Raw genomic sequence first — 17,525 nt, 5'->3', positions numbered from 1 at the left:
TGTGACCCCGGGGCTTAGGGATTTTCAAAAAAATCTTTTTCCACCGGTCAAGTTTTCAAGGGCTGATTTCTTGTCCTGTGATAAAAAGCTTTCTGTTTTGACTGCCAAACCTTTTAGGGGAGCATTTGCAAGCGTTTGGCACGACTTTTAAGGGAATTGCCAAAAGTCAGATTTTTGCTGAAATTGTGACCCCGGGGCTTAGGGATTTTTTCAAAAAAATCTTTTTCTGCCGGTCAAGTTTTCAAGGGCTGATTTCTTGTCCTGTGATAAAAAGCCTCCTTTTTCGAATGCCAAACCTTTCAGGGGAGCATTTGCAAGCGTTTGGCACGATTTTTGAGTGAATTGCCAAAAGTCAGATTTTTGCTGAAATTGTGACCCCGGGGCTTAGGGATTTTTTCAAAAAAATCTTTTTCCGCCGGGCAAGTTTTCAAGGGCTGATTTGTTGTCCTGTGATAAAAAGCCTTCTGTTTCGAATGCCAAACCTTTCAGGGGAGCATTTACAAGCGTTTGGCACCATTTTTGAGTGAATTGCCCAAAGTCAGATTTTTGCTGAAATTGTGACCCCGGGGCTTAGGGATTTTTTCAAAAAAATCTTTTTCTGCCGGTCAAGTTTTCAAGGGCTCATTTCTTGTCCTGTGATAAAAAGCCTTCTGTTTCGACTGCCAAACCTTTCAGGGGAGCATTTGCAAGCGTTTGGCACCATTTTTGAGTGAATTGCCAAAAGTCAGATTTTTGCTGAAATTGTGACCCCGGGGCTTAGGGATTTTTTCCAAAAAATCTTTTTCCGCCGGTCAAGTTTTCAAGGGCTGATTTCTTGTCCTGTGATAAAAAGCCTTCTGTTTTGACTGCCAAACCTTTTAGGGGAGCATTTGCAAGCGTTTGGCACGACTTTTAAGTGAATTGCCAAAAGTCAGATTTTTGCTGAAATTGTGACCCCGGGGCTTAGGGATTTTTTCAAAAAAATCTTTTTCTGCCGGTCAAGTTTTCAAGGGCTCATTTCTTGTACTGTGATAAAAAGCCTTCTGTTTCGACTGCCAAAGCTTTCAGGGGAGCATTTGCAAGCGTTTGGCACCATTTTTGAGTGAATTGCCAAAAGTCAGATTTTTGCTGAAATTGTGACCCAGCGGGGCTTAGGGATTTTTTCAAAAAAATCTTTTTCCGCCCTTAAGTTTTCGAGGGCTGATTTCTTGTCCTGTAATAAAAAGCCTTCTGTTTCGACTGCCAAAGCTTTCAGGGGAGCATTTGCAAGCGTTCGGCACCATTTTTGAGTGAATTGCGAAAAGTCAGGTATTTGCTGAAATTGTGACCCAGCGGGGCTTTGGGATTTTTTCGAAAAAATCTTTTTCCGCCGTTAAGTTTTCGAGGGCTGATTTCTTGTCCTGTGATAAAAAGCCTTCTGTTTCCACCGCCAAAGCTTTCAGGGGAGCATTTGCAAGCGTTCGGCACCATTTTTGAGTGAATTGCCAAAAGTCAGATTTTTGCTGAAATTGTGACCCTGGGGCTTAGGGATATTTTCAAAAAACAAATTTCCACCGGTCAGTTTCCGAGGGCTGATTTTTTGTCCTGTGATGAAAAGCCTTCTGTTTCGACTGCCAAAGCTTTCAGGGGAGCATTTCCAAGCGTTTGGCACCATTTTTGAGTGAATTGCCAAAAGTCAGATTTTTGCTGAAATTGTGACCCAGCGGGGCTTAGGGATTTTTTCAAAAAAATCTTTTTCCGCCCTTAAGTTTTCGAGGGCTGATTTCTTGTCCTGTAATAAAAAGCCTTCTGTTTCGACTGCCAAAGCTTTCAGGGGAGCATTTGCAAGCGTTCGGCACCATTTTTGAGTGAATTGCGAAAAGTCAGGTATTTGCTGAAATTGTGACCCAGCGGGGCTTTGGCATTTTTTCGAAAAAATCTTTTTCCGCCGTTAAGTTTTCGAGGGCTGATTTCTTGTCCTGTGATAAAAAGCCTTCTGTTTCCACCGCCAAAGCTTTCAGGGGAGCATTTGCAAGCGTTCGGCACCATTTTTGAGTGAATTGCCAAAAGTCAGATTTTTGCTGAAATTGTGACCCTGGGGCTTAGGGATATTTTCAAAAAACAAATTTCCACCGGTCAGTTTCCGAGGGCTGATTTTTTGTCCTGTGATGAAAAGCCTTCTGTTTCGACTGCCAAAGCTTTCAGGGGAGCATTTCCAAGCGTTTGGCACCATTTTTGAGTGAATTGCCAAAAGTCAGATTTTTGCTGAAATTGTGACCCCGGGGCTTAGGGATTTTTTCGAAAAAATCTTTTTCCGCCCTTAAGTTTTCGAGGGCTGATTTCTTGTCCTGTGATAAAAAGCCTTCTGTTTCGACTGCCAAACATTTCAGGGCAGCATTTGCAACCGTTCGGCACCATATTTGACTGAATTCCTGTAAGTTAGATTTTTGCTGAAATTGAGACCCCGGGGCTTAGGGATTTTTTCAAAAAAATCTCTTTCCGCCCTTAAGTTTTCGAGGGCTGATTTCTTGTCCTGTGATAAAAAGCCTTCTTTTTCGACTGCCAAACCTTTCAGGGGAGCATTTGCAAGCGTTTGGCACCATTTTTGAGTTAATTGCCAAATGTCAGATTTTTGCTGAAATTGTGACCCCGGGGCTTAGGGATTTTTTCGAGAAAATCTTTTTCCGCCCTTAAGTTTTCGAGGGCTGATTTCTTGTCCTGTGATAAAAAGCCTTCTGTTTCCACCGCCAAAATTTCAGGGCAGCATTTGCAACCGTTCGGCACCATATTTGACTGAATTCCCGTAAGTCAGATTTTTGCTGAAATTGTGACCCCGGGGCTTAGGGATTTTTTGAAAAAAATCTTTTTCCGCCCTTAAGTTATGGAGGGGTGATTTCTTGTCCTATGATAAAAAGCCTTCTGTTTCGACTGCCAAACCCTTCAGGGGAGCATTTGCAAGCGTTTGGCACCATTTTTGAGTGAATTGCCAAAAGTCAGTTTTTTGCTGAAATTGTGACCCCGGGGCTTAGGGATTTTTTGAAAAAAATCTTTTTCCGCCCTTAAGTTTTCAAGGGGTGATTTCTTGTCCTGTGATAAAAAGACTTCTGTTTCGACTGCCAAAGCTTTCAGGGGAGCATTTGCAAGCGTTTGGCATCATTTTTGAGTGAATTGCCAAAAGTCAGATTTTTGCTGAAATTGTGACCCCGGGGCTTAGGGATTTTTTCAAAAATAAGTTTTCCCGCCGTTTAAATTGTCAAGGGCTGATTTCTTGTCCTGTGATAAAAAGCCTTCTGTTTCCACCGCCAAACATTTCAGGGCAGCATTTGCAACCATTCGGCACCATATTTGACTGAATTCCCGTAAGTCAGATTTTTGCTGAAATTCAGACCCCGGGGCTTCGGGATTTTTTCAAAAAACAAATTTCCACCGGTTAGTTTCCGAGGGCTGATTTTATGTCCTGTGATAAAAAGCCTTCTGTTTCGACTGCCAAAGCTTTCAGGGGAGCATTTGCAAGTGTTTGGCACCATTTTTGAGTGAATTGCCAAAAGTCAGATTTTTGCTGAAATTCTGACCCCGGGGCTTAGGGATTTTTTCAAAAAAATGCTTTTCCGCCGGTTAAGTTGTCAAGGGCTGATTTCTTGTCCTGTGATAAAAAGCCTTCTCTTTCCATCACCAAAGCTTTCAGGGGAGCATTTGCGAGCGTTTGGCACCATTTTTGAGTGAATTGCCAGAAATCAGCTTTTTTCTGAAAGTGTGACCCCGCTGCTTAGGGATTTTTTCAAAGAAACCTTTTTCTGCCGGTTAAGTTGTGGAGGGCTGATTTCTTGTCCTGTGATAAAAAGCCTTCTCTTTCCATCACCAAAGCGTTCAGGGGAGCATTTGCAACCGTTCGGCAACATTTTTGACTGAATTCCCGTAAGTCAGATTTTTGCTGAAATTGTGACCCCGGGGCTTAGGGATTTTTTCCAAAAAAAATTTCCGCCGGTTGAGTTTTCAAGGGCTGATTTCTTCTTGTGTGATAAAAAGCCTTCTGTTTCGACTGCGAAAGCTTTCAGGGTAGCATTTGCAAGCGTTTGGAACCATTTTTGAGTGAATTGCCAAAAGTCAGATTTTAGCTGAAATTCTGACCCCGGGGCTTTGGGATTTTTTCGAAAAAATCTTTTTCCGCCCTTAAGTTTTCGAGGGCTGATTTCTTGTCCTGTGATAAAAAGCCTTCTGTTTCAACTGCCAAACCTTTCAGGGGAGCATTTGCAAGCGTTCGGCACCATTTTTGAGTGAATTGCCAAAAGTCAGATATTTGCTGAAATTGTGAACCCGGCGGTTAGGGATTTTTTCAAAAAAAAAATTTCCACCGGTTAGTTTCCGAGGGCTGATGTTTTGTCCTGTGATAAAAAGCCTTCTGTTTCCACTGCCAAAGCTTTCAGGGGAGCATTTGCAAGCGTTTGGCACCATTTTTGAGTGAATTGCCAAAAGGAAGATTTTTGCTGAAATTCTGACCCTGGGGCTAAGGGATTTTTTCAAAAAAATCTTTTTCCGCCGGTTAAGTTGTCGAGGACAGATTTTTTGTCCTGTGATAAAAAGCCTTCTGTTTCCACCGCCAAACATTTCAGGGCAACATTTGCAACCGTTCGGCACCATATTTGACTGAATTCTCATAAATCAGATTTTGGCTGAAATTGTGACCCCGGGGCTTAGGGATTTTTTCAAAAAAATCTCTTTCCGCCCTTAAGTTTTTGAGGGCTGATTTCTTGTCCTGTGATAAAAAGCCTTCTGTTTCCACCGCCAAACATTTCAGGGCAGCATTTGCAACCGTTCGGCACCATATTTGACTGAATTCCCGTAAGTTAGATTTTTGCTGAAATTGAGACCCCGGGGCTTAGGGATTTTTTCAAAAAAATCTCTTTCCGCCCTTAAGTTTTCGAGGGCTGATTTCTTGTCCTGTGATAAAAAGCCTTCTTTTTCGACTGCCAAACCTTTCAGGGGAGCATTTGCAAGCGTTTGGCACCATTTTTGAGTTAATTGCCAAATGTCAGATTTTTGCTGAAATTGTGACCCCGGGGCTTAGGGATTTTTTCGAGAAAATCTTTTTCCGCCCTTAAGTTTTCGAGGGCTGATTTCTTGTCCTGTGATAAAAAGCCTTCTGTTTCGACTGGGAAAGCTTTCAGGGGAGCATTTGCAAGCGTTCAGCACCATTTTTGAGTGATTTGCCAAAAATCAGATTTTTGCTTAAATTGTGACGCCGGGGCTTAGGAATTTGTCCAAAAAAATCTTTTTCCGCCGGTTAAGTTGTCGAGAGCTGATTTCTTGTCCTGTGATAAAAAGCCTTCTCTTTCCATCACCAAAGCTTTCAAGGGAGCATTTGTAAGCGTTTGGCACCATATTTGACTGAATTCCCGTAAGTCAGATTTTTGCTGAAATTGTGACCCCGGGGCTTAGGGATTTTTTCAAAAAACAAATTTCCGCCGATTAGTTTCCGAGGGCTGATTTCTAGTCCTGTGATAAAAAGCCTTCTGTTTCTACTGCCAAACCTTTCAGGGGAGCATTTGCAAGTGTTTGGCACCATTTTTGAGTGAATTGCCAAAAGTCAGATTTTTGCTGAAATTGTGACCCCGGGACGTAGGGATTTTTGCAAAAACATCTTTTTCTGCCCTTAGGTTTTCGAGGGCTGATTTCTTGTCCTGTGATAAATAGCCTTCTGTTTCGACTGCCAAAGCTTTCAGGGGAGCATTTGCAAGCGTTTGGCACTATTTTTGATTGAATTGCCAAAAGTCAGATTTTTGCTGAAATTGTGACCCCGGGACTTAGAGATTTTTGCAAAAACATCTTTTTCCGCCCTTAGGTTTTCGAGGGCTGATTTCTTGTCCTGTGATAAATAGCCTTCTGTTTCGACTGCCAAACCTTTCAGGGGAGCATTTGCAAGCGTTTGGCACCATTTTTGAGTGAATTGCCAAAAGTCAGATTTTTGCTGAAATTGTGACCCCGGGGCTTAGGGATTTTTTCAAAAAACAAATTTCCGCCAGTTAGTTTTCGAGGGCTGAATTCTTGTCCTGTGATAAAAAGCCTTCTGTTTCGACTGCCAAACCTTTCAGGGGAGCATTTGCAAGCGTTTGGCACCATTTTTGAGTGAATTGCCAAAAGTCAGATTTTTGCTGAAATTGTGACCCCGGGGTTTAGGGATTTTTTCAAAAAACAAATTTACGCCGGTTAGTATCCGAGGGCTGATTTCTTGTCCTGTGATAAAAAGCCTTCTCTTTCCATCACCAAAGCTTTCAAGGGAGCATTTGCAAGCGTTTGGCACCATTTTTGAGTGAATTGCCAAAAGTCAGATTTTTGCTGAAATTGTGACCCCGGGGCTTAGACATTTTTTCAAAAAAATCTTTTTCCGCCGGTCATGTTGTCGAGGGCTGATTTCTTGTCCTGTGATAAAAAGCCTTCTGTTTCGACTGCCAAAGCTTTCAGGGGAGCATTTGCAAGTGTTTGGCACCATTTTTGAGTGAATTGCCAAAAGTCAGATTTTTGCTGAAATTGTGACCCTGGCGCTTAGGGATTTTTTCAAAAAAATCTTTTTCCGCCTGTTAAGTTGTTGAGGGCTGATTTCTTGTCCTGTGATAAAAAGCCTTCTGTTTCGACTGCCAAACCTTTCAGGGGAGCATTTGCAAGCCTTTGGCACCATCTTTGAGTGAATTGCCAAAAGTCAGATTTTTGCTGCAATTGTGACCCCCGGGGCTTAGGGATTTTTTCAAAAAAATGTTTTTCTCCCGGTCAAGTTTTCAAGGGCTGATTTCTTCTCCTGTGATAAAAAGCCTTCTGTTTCGACTGCCAAACCTTTCAGGGGAGCATTTGCTGTTGGGATACTGCCAGGGAGAAAAAGTCCATCAAGGCCCCCAAGCCGTCTGCCGGACGATCCATCGACCTCCCGTAGGCACGCAGCGACATGAGTTTCTAAAAAATATCTTGCCACATTCTAGAGCTCATGCACGCTCTATCAGCAGATAACGCACAGCCAAAAGTTGCAGTCAGGAGAGCATTATTTACAAGTTTATTCAGCGTTGATCAGAACACAGAAAAACATGACTGACTGCTTTAGTGTCTGCGACACCAGGGAGAGAAAACGAAAGCAACAGAAAACATAAACATCCTGTGAACAGGAAATACGCAGACTCTGACTCACAAAGCCTGCTCCCTTTTAAGGTGAAACGGAAATATCCTAACATCCTCCCCCTTTCCGTGTAACCTGTAGTACCTGTGGTTCAACCCAATTGCAACCTTTGTACGTAAACCTTAAGTGGTTCTCTGTTAACAACCTTAGACAACAGATCAGCAGGAATTTCATTTCCTGGCATGTAGGACACCTGAATGAGTCCTTTCTGAATACACTCCCTTGCACGATGTAGCTTAATCTGCAAGTACTTGGTCCTTTGCTTGCAACTCTCGGAGTTCAGCAAAGCCAAACACGATCTATTGTCTTGATATACTTGTACAGGACATTTCACAGAAACTCTGATGTCCTTAAACAGTTGCATCAACCATTCACAATCCATGAGTGAAAATGACAGAGCATTGAGTTCTGCTTCATAGGAACTTAGGCTCACTGTCGTCTGCTTTTTGCACAACCAGTCAAACAGGCAGTGGTTGTACATGTAGCATACTCCAGAAGTGCTTGTACCATCCGTGGTGTCACTTCCAAAACTTGCATCTGCAAAGATTTCAAGACCTCCAGTCTTCTGACTGGTGAACCTCAGCCTGTAGTGCAAAGTCCCTTTCAAATAGCGGGCTATGCGCTTCAGAGCTTTCCAATCCTGAACAGTAGGATTGTTAGCATGTCTGCTAAGCAGGTTAGTGCTTACAGCTATGTCAGGTCTTGAGCATCTAGCAATGAAATTCAACTTGCCTAGAATGCATCTGTACAGCGTAATGTCAGAAAACGCTTCAGCAGTACTGTCTACCTGGTAACCTGTCACCATCGGTGTGTCTGCTGGGTTTGCATCAACCAAATTCAACCTGGTTAATACATCAGCAATTTTCTGTGTTTGGTGTACCAGAAAATTACCTGCTTGGTCCCTCTCCACCTGCAGAGAAAGATAGTTGGATACCTCACCAAGATCCTTCATGTCAAAGTGCTCCTTCAGCTGAGCTAGGGTGCTTTGGTACAAAGCCTGATTCTTCCAAAACATCAGAAGATCATCAACAAAACATAAACAATACAGTTTGTTTTGCCCCTCCTCCTTGACAAACACACATGGATCAGCTTTGCCCTGGTGAAAACCTAGAGAAAGCAACGTCTCAGTGAGTTTTGTGTTCCAACACCTGGCACTCTGCTTGAGACCATACAAGGATTTCTGCAGTTTACAGACCATTCCCTTCTGTATCTGCATCCCATCAGGTGGAAGCATAAACAGCTCCTCCCCCAGAGTCCCATACAAAAAAGCTGTATTAATGTCATGATGGGAAACATGCAGTTTCTCCTCTGCAGCTATCTTGAGCATCAGCCGAATGCTCTCATATTTGACGGTGGGTGAGTAGGTCTCGTGGTAATCCTGTCCTGGTACCTGTGAAAAACCTCTGGCAACCAATCTGGCTTTGTGTCTGACAACCTTGCCATTTTGGTCTGTCTTGGCCTTGAAGACCCATTTGCTGCCAACCAGTCTCATTCCTGGGACTACCGGTACCAATTCCCAAGTTTGGTTCCTATTCAAGGAATCAGCTTCAGCCTTCATGGCATTTAGCCAAGGCTCAGCATCTTTAGAGGTTAACTCCTGAACCTCTTTGAAGCTTGAAGGTTCCCACACCTTCTCTGAGCTACTAAGAACAGCAGTTGCCATCTTAGCAAACTCATCAGCAAATCTCTTTGGAGGTCTGCCCTTCGTGGCTCTCTCAGATCTGCGTACTAAACGCAAGTCTTCTGGACTCATCTCCTCCTTCTTAGGAGAAAAGTGACCAATGGTGAACAGTGGTTCTTCCAGTTCATTGTCAGACGCATCAGATGGTCTGACTGAGGCCTTTGCGCTCTTGTAGTCTGCTGTGTCATCACTTTCACTGACATCAGCAGCAGCGCCGCCCACTGAACTGGAATCCGAACTCTGATCATCATCGTCATCATCATCCTCAGCAGCTTCCTCAGCTTTAGCTGCTTCTTTGACATCACCTTCATCCTCCTCTGGGTAACTCTGGAAAATTCCCACATTTTCCCCCCACTTAGGATTGTACTCAACACTCTTTGTGAACTTAATGGACTTAGAGTTAGTCATCCATACCCTGTATGCACCTTTTTCGTACCCCATGAACAAACCATGTGCCCCACGCTTCCCAAGCTTGTTGCTCTGTGGGGTGTGTACCCACATGTCAGAACCAAAGATTCTCATGTGCTTGATGTTGGGTTTCTTACCAAACATCTTCTCATAGGGGGTACAACCAATAGGTGATGACAATCTGCGATTATAAGTGTAAGCAAAATTCGACAGAGCCTCCCCCCAATACTTATCAGGGAGATTGGCATCATGCAACAATGTTTTCATCCCTTGCAGCAACGTTTGATTTGCTCGCTCCGCAAGCCCATTCATCCATGGCGATCTAGGCGTTGACAAGTCATGCTGGATTCCCTTCTCAGTCAGGAAAGCTTCAAACTGCTGAGAAGTGAACTCCCCGCCTCGATCAGTAAACAGACAGCCAATACGTTTACCGTGAACATTCTCCAACCAAGCACAGAATGCCTTGAACTTAGGAAACGCTTGTGATTTCTGCTCGAGCATAAACACATGAATGTACCTGGAAAAAGAATCAATTAGAACCATGAAGTACCTTGCTCCACCCAAAGAGGGCGCAAGTGGACCAACCAGGTCTGCGTGCACTAGCTGGTAGGGTTTGGAAGCCTGCCTGCTAGACTCCTTGCCTTTTGGAGCAACCTTCACCTTGTTCTCTGCACAAGATACACATTTCATGTGAAACTTACAGGGTTTGATGTTCAAACCCTCAACCATCTCTGGCATCTTGGCCAGTGCCTTCCAAGAGAGATGACAAAATCTTCTGTGTGCATCATGAATGCATCCTGCATGAAGAACTTTGTTAGTTTGTGCAACCCAACAAGAATCAACATTAGACACAACAGCACCATTGTCGTCATAAGTTATACAGAACAAGCCATCCATAAACTTTGCATGCAAAATGCCCTCTTTGCCTTTTCTGATGACACAAACGCTCCTCTTGAAGGAAATCTCAAAACCACGCCCAGTCAGCTGTGGGACACTGAGCAAATTGTCTGCAGCGCCTGGAACATACAGTACATCTTTGATGGTCGTGTGCAGACTTGCCAGTTTCACAGTCCCTTCTCCCGCAATTCGCAACGTCTTTCCATCAGCCAGGTGGATCTCACCTTCTTGAGGTTTGAAGGAGATAAAGAGATGGCGGTCTTTTGAGACATGGCGGGTACAGCCTGAATCAACAACAAACCTGGCTTTGGCTTTTAGAGCAGACTTTGCAGCAAGCAAAACCTTGTTTTCCACCGGTGTGGGCTTTTGCAGCTTGCCCCCCTGCTCCTGGCCATCAGACTTGCCTTTAGCCTTTGGTGAGGCTGTGCCAGCAAACAAAGCATTGTTTTTCCCTGGCTTGGGCTTTCCACCCCCCCCCTCTGCTTCTTGCCATCTGCTGGCTTCTTCCTTTGTTTATTTCCAGTCTTTGGACAAAACTTCTGAGTGTGACCTTGGGTCCCACAGTTCCAGCACTTCACAGCTGCCAACGCTTTGGCTCCCCCTGGAGGCTGGAATGCTGTCCCACATTGCTCCCCCTGGAGCGCACAAGCCGACTCAGCTGCATTCCTTCTATCGTATTCATTTTGCAAAGTCGCCAAGACCTTTGTAGCAGTGAGGTCTTGCGCAGGGAGGGTCGCCAGCTGACTTGCCACGGCATGGTAGCTTTCATCCAGGGAGTCCAGGATGAGAATTGCAAACAGTGACTCAGGCATATTGAAACCTCTCTGAGTCAATTCCTGTCTGAGATGCTGCAAATGTAAAACGTGGGCTCTAAGGTCTTCCCCTGGCTCCAAACGCTTCCTGTGCAGCTTTCTGAAATAAAGCAACACAGACCCAGCCTCTTGTCGGAGATGACAGGCTCTAAGCCCGTCCCACATCTCACGGGCACTGGCCTTGCCAGCCAGGGTGATTAACTCTTCAGGAGCTACTGAGAGCAAAATTATCCCCATGGCTCTTGAGTCCTGTGCCGTCCATTCATCTGTCACAGGGGCTGGGGGGTCCTCAGAAACGGTATTCCACACTCCAAGCTTTCTCATCTGGCCCTCACAGTACCTTGCCCAGGTCTGATAGTTGTGGCCATTTAGCTTTGGTGGAGACGGAGCAGCTTCTGAGGATTGTAAAAGATCCATCTCAGTCTTTTACTTGAGCCGTGAATCTTATTCACTTCAGAGACGTCTTATCTCAGCAGCTCATAAATCATGAGGCCTGTTTGGCTCGACTCCCAGACCAATTAGGCCAGCCGGACATCAAAGGCCCTTGCCGCGGCAAACAGAAAAGCCTCACTTTCGCTTTTCTTCCACATACCTTTCAGCAGTCTGTCGCAGTCTTACTCTCCTGTAAGTGCTGTGAATCTGGGCCCGAAACCTGTTATTGGGATACTGCGAGGGAGATAAAGTCCATCAAGGCCCCCAAGCCGTCTGCCGGATGATCCATCGACCTCCCGTAGGCACGCAGCGACATGAGTTTCTAGAAAATATCTTGCCACATTCTAGAGCTCATGCACGCTCTATCAGCAGATAACGCACAGCCAAAAGTTGCAGTCAGGAGAGCATTATTTACAAGTTTATTCAGCGTTGATCAGAACACAGAAAAACATGACTGACTGCTTTAGTGTCTGCGACACCAGGGAGAGAAAACGAAAGCAACAGAAAACATAAACATCCTGTGAACAGGAAATACGCAGACTCTGACTCACAAAGCCTGCTCCCTTTTAAGGTGAAACGGAAATATCCTAACATTTGCAAGCGTTTGGGACCATTTTTGAGTGAATTTCCAAAAGTCAGATTTTTGCTGAAATTGTGACCCCGGGGCTTAGGGATTTTTTCAAAAAACAAATTTCCGCCGGTTAGTTTCCGAGGGCTGATTTCTAGTCCTGTGATAAAAAGACTTCTGTTTCAACTGCCAAACATTTCAGGGGAGCATTTGCAAGTGTTCGGCACCATATTTGACTGAATTCCCATAAGTCAGATTTTGGCTGAAATTGTGACCCCGGGGCTTAGGGATTTTTTCAAAAAAATCTCTTTCCGCCCTTAAGTTTTCGAGGGCTGATTTCTTGTCCTGTGATAAAAAGCCTTCTATTTCCACCGCCAAACATTTCAGGGCAGCATTTGCAACCGTTCGGCACCATATTTGACTGAATTCCTGTAAGTCAGATTTTTGCTGAAATTGAGACCCCGGGGCTTAGGGATTTTTTCAAAAAAATCTCTTTCCGCCCTTAAGTTTTCGAGGGCTGATCTCTTGTCCTGTGATAAAAAGCCTTCTGTTTCGACTGGGAAAGCTTTCAGGGAAGCATTTGCAAGCGTTTGGCACCATTTTTGAGTGAATTGCCAAAAGACAGATTTTTTCTGAAATTGTGACCCCGAGGCTTAGGGATTTTTTCAAAAAAATCTTTTTCCGCCTGTTAACTTGTCGAGGGCTGATTTCTTGTCCTGTGATAGAAAGCCTTCTGTTTCCACCGCCAAACATTTCAGGGAGCATTTGCAACTGTTCGGCACCATATTTGACTGAATTCCCGTAAGTCAGATTTTTGCTGAAATTGTGACCCCGGGGATTCGGAATTTTTTTTAAAAAATAATTTTCCGCCGGTTACGTTTTCGACGGCTGATTTCTTCTCCTGTGATAAAAAGCCTTCTGTTTCGACTGCCAAAGCTTTCAGGCGAGCATTTGCAAGCGTTTGGCACCATTTTTGAGTGAATTGCCACAAGTCAGATTTTTGCTGAAATTGTGAGTCCCGGGGCTTAGGGATTTTTTCGAAAAACGAATTTCCGCCGGTTAGTTTTCGAGGGCTGATTTCTTGTCCTGTGATAAAAAGCCTTCTGTTTCGACTGCCAAACCTTTCAGGGGAGCATTGGCAAGCGTTTGGCACCATTTTTGAGTGAATTGCCAAAAGTCAGATTTTTGCTGAAATTGTGACCCCGGGGTTTAGGGTTTTTTTCAAAAAAATCTTTTTCCGCCGGTTAAGTTGTCGAGGGCTGATTTCTTGTCCTGTGATAAAAAGCCTTCTGTTTCTACTGCCAAACCTTTCAGGGGAGCATTTGCAAGCGTTTGGCACCATTTTTGAGTGAATTGCCAAAATTCAGATTTTTGCTGAAATTGTGACCCTGGGCCTTAGGGATTTTTTCAAAAAAATCTTTTTCCGCCCTTAAGTTTTCGAGGGGTGATTTCTTGTCCTGTGATAAAAAGCCTTCTGTTTCGACTGCCAAACCTGTCAGGAGAGCATTTGCAAGCGTTTGGCACCATTTTTGAGTGAATTCCCGTAAGTCAGATTTTTGCTGAAATTGTGACCCCGGTGTTTATGGATTTTTTCAAAGAAATCTTTTTCCGCCGGTTAAGTTGTGGAGGGCTGATTTCTTGTCCTGTGATAAAAAGCCTTCTGTTTCTACTGCCAAACCTTTCAGGGGAGCATTTGCAAGCGTTTCGGACCATTTTTGAATGAATTGCCAAAAGTCAGATTTTTGCTGAAATTGTGACCCCGAGGTTTAGGCTTTTCTTTAAAAAAAATCTTTTTCCGCCCTTAAGTTTTCGAGGGCTGATTTCGTGTCCTGTGATAAAAAGCCTTCTGTTTCGACTGCCAAAGCTTTCAGGGGAGCATTTGCAAGCGTTTGGCACCATTTTTGAGTGAATTGCCAAAAGTCAGATTTTTGCTGAAACTGAGACCCCGGGGCTTAGGGATTTTTTCAAAAGAATCTTTTTCCACCCGTTAATTTGTCGAGGACTGATTTCTTGTCCTGTGATAAAAAGCCTTCTATTTCCACCGCCAAACATTTCAGGGCAGCATTTGCAACCGTTCGGCACCATATTTGACTGAATTCCTGTAAGTCAGATTTTTGCTGAAATTGTGACCCTCGGGCTTAGGGATTTTTTCAAAAAACAAATTTCCGCCGTTTAGTATCCTAGGGCTGATTTCTAGTCCTGTGATAAAAAGCCTTCTGTTTCGACTGGCAAACATTTCAGGGGATCATATAGAAGCGTTTGGGACCATTTTTGAGTGAATTGCCAAAAGTCAGATTTTTGCTGAAATTGAGACCCCGGGGCTTAGGGATTTTTTCAAAAAAATCTCTTTCCGCCCTTAAGTTTTCGAGGGCTGATCTCTTGTCCTGTGATGAAAAGCCTTCTGTTTCGACTGGGAAAGCTTTCAGGGAAGCATTTGCAAGCGTTTGGCACCATTTTTGAGTGAATTGCCAAAAGTCAGATTTTTTCTGAAATTGTGACCCCGAGGCTTAGGGATTTTTTCAAAAAAATCTTTTTCCGCCTGTTAACTTGTCGAGGGCTGATTTCTTGTCCTGTGATAAAAAGCCTTCTGTTTCCACCGCCAAACATTTCAGGGAGCATTTGCAACTGTTCGGCACCATATTTGACTGAATTCCCGTAAGTCAGATTTTTGCTGAAATTGTGACCCCGGGGGTTCGGAAATTTTTTTTTAAAATACTTTTCCACCGGTCACGTTTTCGACGGCTGATTTCTTCTCCTGTGATAAAAAGACTTCTGTTTCGACTGCCAAAGCTTTCAGGCAAGCATTTGCAAGCGTTTGGCACCATTTTTGAGTGAATTGCCACAAGTCAGATTTTTGCTGAAATTGTGACCCCCGGGGCTTAGGGATTTTTTCGAAAAACGAATTTCCGCCGGTTAGTTTTCGAGGGCTGATTTCTTGTCCTGTGATAAAAAGCCTTCTGTTTCGACTGCCAAACCTTTCAGGGGAGCATTGGCAAGCGTTTGGCACCATTTTTGAGTGAATTGCCAAAAGTCAGATTTTTGCTGAAATTGTGACCCCGGGGTTTAGGGTTTTTTTCAAAAAAATCTTTTTCCGCCGGTTAAGTTGTCGAGGGCTGATTTCTTGTCCTGTGATAAAAAGCCTTCTGTTTCTACTGCCAAACCTTTCAGGGGAGCATTTGCAAGCGTTTGGCACCATTTTTGAGTGAATTGCCAAAAGTCAGATTTTTGCTGAAATTGTGACCCTGGGCCTTAGGGATTTTTTCAAAAAAATCTTTTTCCGCCCTTAAGTTTTCGAGGGGTGATTTCTTGTCCTGTGATAAAAAGCCTTCTGTTTCGACTGCCAAACCTGTCAGGAGAGCATTTGCAAGCGTTTGGCACCATTTTTGAGTGAATTCCCGTAAGTCAGATTTTTGCTGAAATTGTGACCCCGGTGTTTATGGATTTTTTCAAAGAAATCTTTTTCCGCCGGTTAAGTTGTGGAGGGCTGATTTCTTGTCCTGTGATAAAAAGCCTTCTGTTTCTACTGCCAAACCTTTCAGGGGAGCATTTGCAAGCGTTTCGGACCATTTTTGAATGAATTGCCAAAAGTCAGATTTTTGCTGAAATTGTGACCCCGAGGTTTAGGCTTTTTTTTAAAAAAAATCTTTTTCCGCCCTTAAGTTTTCGAGGGCTGATTTCGTGTCCTGTGATAAAAAGCCTTCTGTTTCGACTGCCAAAGCTTTCAGGGGAGCATTTGCAAGCGTTTGGCACCATTTTTGAGTGAATTGCCAAAAGTCAGATTTTTGCTGAAACTGAGACCCCGGGGCTTAGGGATTTTTTCAAAAGAATCTTTTTCCGCCCGTTAATTTGTCGAGGACTGATTTCTTGTCCTGTGATAAAAAGCCTTCTATTTCCACCGCCAAACATTTCAGGGCAGCATTTGCAACCGTTCGGCCCCATATTTGACTGAATTCCTGTAAGTCAGATTTTTGCTGAAATTGTGACCCCCGGGTTTAGGGATTTTTTCAAAAAACAAATTTCCGCCGTTTAGTATCCTAGGGCTGATTTCTAGTCCTGTGATAAAAAGCCTTCTGTTTCGACTGGCAAACATTTCAGGGGATCATATAGAAGCGTTTGGGACCATTTTTGAGTGAATTGCCAAAAGTCAGATTTTTGCTGAAATTGAGACCCCGGGGCTTAGGGATTTTTTCAAAAAAATCTCTTTCCGCCCTTAAGTTTTCGAGGGCTGATTTCTTGTCCTGTGATAAAAAGCCTTCTATTTCCACCGTCAAACATTTCAGGGCAGCATTTGCAACCGTTCGGCACCATATTTGACTGAATTCCTGTAAGTCAGATTTTTGCTGAAATTGAAACCCCGGGGCTTAGGGATTTTTTCAAAAAAATCTCTTTCCGCCCTTAAGTTTTCTAGGGCTGATCTCTTGTCTTTTGATGAAAAGCCTTCTGTTTCGACTGGGAAAGCTTTCAGGGAAGCATTTGCAAGCGTTTGGCACCATTTTTGAGTGAATTGCCAAAAGTCAGATTTTTTCTGAAATTGTGACCCCGAGGCTTAGGGATTTTTTCAAAAAAATCTTTTTCCGCCTGTTAACTTGTCGAGGGCTGATTTCTTGTCCTGTGATAAAAAGCCTTCTGTTTCCACCGCCAAACATTTCAGGGAGCATTTGCAACTGTTCGGCACCATATTTGACTGAATTCCCGTAAGTCAGATTTTTGCTGAAATTGTGACCCCGGGGGTTCGGAATTTTTTTTTAAAAATAATTTTCCACCGGTCACGTTTTCGACGGCTGATTTCTTCTCCTGTGATAAAAAGACTTCTGTTTCGACTGCCAAAGCTTTCAGGCGAGCATTTGCAAGCGTTTGGCACCATTTTTGAGTGAATTGCCACAAGTCAGATTTTTGCTGAAATTGTGACCCCCGGGGCTTAGGGATTTTTTCGAAAAACAAATTTCCGCCAGTTAGTTTTCGAGGGCTGATTTCTTGTCCTGTGATAAAAAGCCTTCTGTTTCGACTGCCAAACCTTTCAGGGGAGCATTGGCAAGCGTTTGGCACCATTTTTGAGTGAATTGCCAAACGTCAGATTTTTGCTGAAATTGTGACCCCGGGGTTTAGGGTTTTTTTCAAAAAAATCCTTTTCCGCTTGTTAAGTTGTCGAGGGCTGATTTCTTGTCCTGTGATAAAAAGCCTTCTGTTTCTACTGCCAAACCTTTCAGGAGAGCATTGGCAAGCGTTTGGCACCATTTTTGAGTGAATTGCCAAAAGTCAGATTTTTGCTGAAATTGTGACCTTGGGCCTTAGGGATTTTTTCAAAAAAAAATTTTTCCGCCCTTAAGTTTTCGAGGGGTGATTTCTTGTCCTGTGATAAAAAGCCTTCTGTTTCGACTTCCAAACCTTTCAGGAGAGGGTTTGCAAGCGTTTGGCACCATTTTTGAGTGAATTCCCGTAAGTCAGATTTTTGCTGAAATTGAGACCCCGAGGTTTAGGCTTTTTTTTAAAAAAAATCTTTTTCCACCCTTAAGTTTTCGAGGGCTGATTTCGTGTCCTGTGATAAAAAGCCATCTGTTTCGCCTGCCAAAGCTTTCCGGGGAGCATTTGCAAGCGTTTGGCACCATTTTT

General features: G+C 43.7%; 1 long non-coding RNA gene across 1 annotated transcript in view; it reads left to right on the top strand.

Annotated features, from left to right (window-relative positions):
• Window positions 1–17,525, top strand: part of LOC308460701 — a 286,341-nt gene that overhangs the window by 222,790 nt on the left and 46,026 nt on the right. The gene's annotated exons all lie outside the window — the stretch shown is intronic.

The sequence above is a fragment of the Podarcis pityusensis genome, assembly GCF_964106645.2.
Source record: "Podarcis pityusensis genome assembly, chromosome: 13".
Classification (NCBI taxonomy): domain Eukaryota; kingdom Metazoa; phylum Chordata; class Lepidosauria; order Squamata; family Lacertidae; genus Podarcis; species Podarcis pityusensis.
Note: the sequence above shows the minus strand (reverse complement) of the source record. Positions and strands in the feature narration are given on the sequence as shown.